This window comes from Choristoneura fumiferana, chromosome 3 (assembly GCF_025370935.1).
Source record: "Choristoneura fumiferana chromosome 3, NRCan_CFum_1, whole genome shotgun sequence".
NCBI lineage: Eukaryota > Metazoa > Arthropoda > Insecta > Lepidoptera > Tortricidae > Choristoneura > Choristoneura fumiferana.
The window spans coordinates 5030028-5036027 of record NC_133474.1 but is presented as its reverse complement, the minus strand read 5'-3'; positions in this window follow the sequence as shown (position 1 = coordinate 5036027).

Sequence of the window (6000 nt, the reverse complement as noted above, 5' to 3'; positions counted from 1 at the left end):
TATCTTTATTGCACGCACTCTCACGATATTGCCTTTAACGCATCCCATGCCGGGTATGCTGACTGGAGACATGAAATTTATGGCTATATTACTAATAATATATAAATTATTGTCGGTCTAAAAATACTAACCAAACTCCTTAGAAAAGGCTTGACCGACTTTTATGATTTTTAGGGTTCCGTAGCCAAATGGCAAAAAACGGAACCCTTATGGATTCATCATGTCTGTATGTCTGTCTGTCCGTCCGTATGTCACACCACTTTTTTCCGATTTATAAGAACTATACTGTTGAAACTTGGTAAGGATTTTCACACAAAAATAGAAAAAACAAACAATAAATTTTGGGGGTTCCCCATACTTAGAACTGAAACTCAAATTTTTTTTTTCATCAAACCCATGCGTGTGGGATACTATGGATGAGTCTTCAAAAATGATATTGAGGTTTCTAATAAATTTTTTTCTAAACTGAATAGCTTGCGCGAGAGACTTCCAATCCATAAGAGAATGATAAAACTAAAAAAATACATGATGTACATTACCATGCAAATTTTTACCGAAAATTGGTTTGAACGAGATCTAGTAAGTAGTTTTTTTTAATACGTCATAAATCGTAAACCGCAATTTACCTTTCATTCAATCAACTTAAATATATACAAAAAAAATGTGTACGGAACCCCCGGTGCACTTGCCCGGTTTTTTTAATGTATATTCGATAGGTCTAGGATGTAAACTATTTTTCATATTTTTACGCGGACGGAGTCGCGGGCAACAGCTAGTTATTAATATAATTTAATAAAATTATTTAAACATTTTTTTGTTCTTACGACAGCCCTTGCACTTGATATCACAAAATGTAGTTTGAAAACTCTTTTTTTACTTTAATTTTCTACCCCTGAACAGTAGCTCTATGTTTAAAATGTACTTAGGTATTTACGTTCCACGTGTTCTTAGGTCATCGTTTTACAAAAATGTGTGTCAAATTTTAACTGCATCGGTGCAGTAGTTGCAGCGTGAATGGGCAACAAACACAGTCTGCACATAATGATCAGCGTGATGGGATTGTGAGAACAAACTTTCTCATTTATGTAAGTTTGATTATATGTATATTATGCGTTTGAGATGACAACTTATTACTGTATCAAGCTTTTGAAAGAGTTTGTAGGTAAACTTACTCGTCGTTTGTCATTAATACGGTGAAAATTATTTCTGGTGTAACAATAAAGAGTATTTGTATTGTATTGTAATGAATTTGTATAAAGTAAATAGTAGATTGTACAACAAGAGCATAAAATGAGCCATTTTACTCAAGACGTTCAAATAACTACACGTCGACACGTCGAGGTGAAAATGGGTTTAATGACCGAGTTTTACACTCTGCTTTTCACTTAGATTACGAGGAAATGAAATAGCAACAGTGGAAACAATTGTTCACTTTCTATGTAAATTTTATTTTTCATGAATTATTATAATTATATATTCCTTAGTTTTATTGATTTATTTTGATTGATTTTTAGTTTTATATAATTAAGAATTATTAAATAAAATATGAAGAAACTTTTTTGTCTGTGGCTGTTGATACTTGATTACCTTGGTCTTAGACGAATATTTTACTTTATGCACTAGAGCATAAAAAGTCATTTTATGTCGCCTAGATCAGGCAAATTTGGTTGCATGTAGGTATCTGCGACTTCAGTATGACCGCTATCAATGACAGAATTAGAAACATTGTTGCCTGATCACCGATTAAAGATCTTCGTGTGTAGCGCATTAAGTAAGATGTATAATATTCCAGTGTGTATATAACTTGCGAAAATTGACAAAACAAATGTGATATTTAGACAATGCAGTAACATATGACCCTAAGTCATAAATAAAAGTCATATGCTAATAATATGGGCCCGAATTTCATCTTCCCTCCAAATCGCAATATATTTACACGCATTTTATGTAAATTCTATGCAGAGCTATCTGATAGGTACTGTGCGTATTCAAATGCGAGATATTAAGAAAGGGATTCAAATTGTTTTGAGAAAAAAAATCACAAAATTTTCAATTTCTGACGGCACGCACAAATACATATAGTTTTCATATCTCATGATCATGAACTTCGTATTTGTACTTCCTGCTTCATAAAATGACTGTTTATGCCCTAGTGCATAAAGTTAACAAATATTCTTATATGAGCAAACGCAGACGCCATTAGCCATGAACAAGAAAGTTTGAAAGTTTGTCAATTGTGTTTTGTTTCTTTTCTTTGTACAATAAAGAGTTTACATACATACATACATACTTATTTTTTTTTATAATCTGTGTTCTATATAAAAATCTTATAAGAAATCGTAATGAAAGAAAAATAAAGGCCTACCTTACCCAAATGACTACCCAACCTAAATGAATATTTAATTTTATTTGCACTGTTGCTGTTTAATTTTTTCGCAATTGAAGTAAAAAGCGGAGTCTATACTTGGTTTGGATAGGTATTTAACTAAATGTAAACAAAGCAACGTCAAATTATTGTCTTAAATATTGAAATACCCCATTCAACTATCTAAACTTTTACATTTTTGGAAGTAAAATGTTTAAATTCCATGAATGTACCAAATCAATACCTATCCAAACCAAGTACCTATAGTATAACTGGTTCATGAACTATTTGTATGGTAGACTAGTTTTTGCCAACGTCTTCGTCCGTGTGGCATTTGGTTATTGTGCGCTATTCCCTCGGGAACTGTGCATTTTTCCGGGATAAAAGTAGCCTATGTCACTCTCTGGCCCATAAACAATCTCCATGCCAAAAATCACGTCGATCTGTCCCTCCGTTTCGACGTGAAAGACGGACAAACATATAAACATACAAGCACACACTTTCGTATTTATAATATTAGTATGGAGTAGCGTTTGCCCGCGGCTTTGCACGCGTAAATCATAAAATACAGCAGTTGAATTAAAATTCTGGGATTTTTCGTTTTCGTGGTTTTCATTGACGTTAAATTAAAACACCCATGCCAAATTTCATGACTCTAAACCCAGCGGTTGTTATTTAGAGATTTTATCCCTATCCCGTGGGAACATAGCAATAAAAAGTAGCCTATGTATTATTCCAGATGTCCAGCTACATACATACCAAATTTCATGACTCTAAGCCCAGCAGTTGTTAATTAGAGATTTTATCCCTATCCCGTGGGAATATCGGGATAAAAAGTATTCTATGATTTAATCCAGGTTATAAACTAACTTTTCGCCAAATTTCATCCAAATCCGTCAAGCCGTTTCAGCGTGAACAAGTAACTAACATACTCACTCACTCACTCACTTACAAACTTTCACATTTACATATACCTAATATTAGTAGGATAGTAGGATTACGCACTAGAATCGATTTCCGTCACCCGATTTCACCATAAAAATAATTCTACGATTACTCCGGTCCGTATTTTCATGGATTCGGATCTTTGTGAAACCGGTGTAACTAAGAAAGAGTCATCTGAAAACAACTTAACTGTGAACTCAAACGCAATCCACAATGAACCCCCAGAAATCATAACTCGTAGACTCGTGCATAAAGCTGGCACGCGGGTTATTTCATAAAATAAACACTCCCGTAATGTGCACCTCACGCATCCTGAAATAATGTGAAAAACCAACGGCGCCCTTGGGGCTGAGAATCGTTATTTGCTGGATTGTTTTGAATATGTTGTTTAGGGGCGCAAGAAGCAGTACCTATAGTCATAGCTGTGAAGATGGGTGTCGTAGATTGACACGTAAGTAGAGGTTTAGAACAGAGAGACTTGTGCTGCAGGAAAGGGTCAATAAAAAAGATCAAGATGACGTTCTCCTACGCGCTGGACTGACCAGATAAAACCCTAAATAATACTCCTTTCAGAACTTGCGCTAGACAAGCGACGGCTAGGGACAACTGGCGTAGACTTGTTCGACGTGGTACGTGACCACGACTGCTCTGTCAAAAGAGCCGAGATCTTCCTACACTTACACGTATAATGATAGTGGTCAATTACATTGCGCGCCCTGTAATAGGACCTTTAAGACTAAGTTTGGCTTTGCACGCCATATTCGGGCACATAATACACCTTTCATCCTAACGTGTTTTTTCTGTGTATCGAATATGTGTAAAGAAATGTCTCTCTCTCTCTCTCTCTCTCTCTCTCTCTCTCTCTCTCTCTCTCTCTCTCTCTCTCTCTTTGACGGACAAGACATACAAATACAAATACAAATACAAAATACTTTATTTAAATAAACATAGCCAATACAAGAGAAATATCCATCAGACTCCAAACTAGGCTGAGCCTGTATCTTGGACGTCTGCGGGTGCGAGTAACTTATTAGAAAAACAGTAACAACATAAATACGCTAACAATTATGTATGTTTACCACAAATTAAGTTATTAACTAACTATAAACAATACTGAAGGTGCATGCAAAAAAGTAAACAAGTTTATGTGCGAATGTGTATGCGAGCGCGCACGCGCGCGCGAATATGTGTATGTAAGAGAGTGTGTGTGGGTGTAGGAGTGTATGTGTGTGTCTAGTCCCGAATAATTATTTATTATTTAAAAGATTTTCTGTCTCCAAGTAAGATAAAGAGCCAATCCATTCTTTTACAACAACTTTAGCTCTAGGGACCGATAGAAGCTTAATATCACAAACTTTGCAGATGTTATTGTAGATGCGAGGATGAGAGTATGCTGGAGATTTGGAGACATGGAAGACATCATCCCACAAAGTAGAAGAACAGGTTTAAATGGGTATTAAAACTCAACAATCGATTGAATTTGGTGTCGTTCTCTTTGTACCCCGACGCAAAAAGGGGTTTTATGTATAAGTTTGACGCCAATTAATGTCTGCCTGTGGCATCGTAGCTGTCAAACGGATGGACCGATTTCGATGCGTTTTTTTACATGAAAATGAGCTTCCTTGGGGTGGACTTTGCTCACCCGCGACCTTTGCAAAGTAATTTGTTTCTGTTAAAAGTTCATTGATATGGATCTTCGCAAAGTAACGCCTGATTCAATAAATTATCCTTGGCGTGGTTCTTAGCTAAGTTTAATTGAAATCGGTTTAACCGTTTTTGAGGTATTGGACCTTAAAATGACAATGTTGGGGGGGTTTCAATTTATCTAAGTTGGTTAGGTTACCTAGTTATGCAGTTTGTAGCTGTATACTGTATAGTCTCGTCTTCCTACTACGTTTTCCCAAAATCGATCCAATCGTTCGAAGTTGAAAGTCAGAAAACAAAGCCTTCCGGGACACTTAGATACAGACAATGAATGAATACAATTCGAAGTGATTTAAGTGCCCCATATGAATAATATTAGTTAGGTACCTACTTACTACTCAAAAGTAAAAGCCTAGCATCAGCTTTATATCAAAATGTGTGAAGATATATGGCAAGCGTCGTCGAGGATTGACTGTGACAAAATATGTGACCAAAACCAACGCTAAGTAACTATTTTCAGCTACGTGTGGGGCCACACTGCAAGAAATCATTATTTATTAATTATTATGAAGGAAAAATATCACATGTCGAAACATGTCGCGCTAAACTCGGTTTAAGACGTGAGATATCCTGTGCTTATGTCACTATGAAAAAATATATGAAGCCAAAATTTTCATCAGCCTATAACTTGAAACAAATTAGGTAGAACTGTGTGTCTTTTCTGGATTTTTTTAAATGGAATGTGGAAAATACTATTTAAGAAATAAATTAGTTGGTGACAAATGAAAATTATGGAAAATGATACATATTACGACATAATGTCGGCAAACTATAAAGAACCAAAAATTCAAATTAATCTTTATACTGTTAATAATGCAGACACGACATGAAAACTATTTCAATAATTTAATGGCTTTCATGATGCGAGACATTTCTGAGAGTTAAAATAAAACACTTACCAGATTTTTTCCGCGGTTTCATGGCCACAGCCAAATACAACTATGAGCTATCACACGTTACACTATTTGTCACCGTCCAAGGATCAT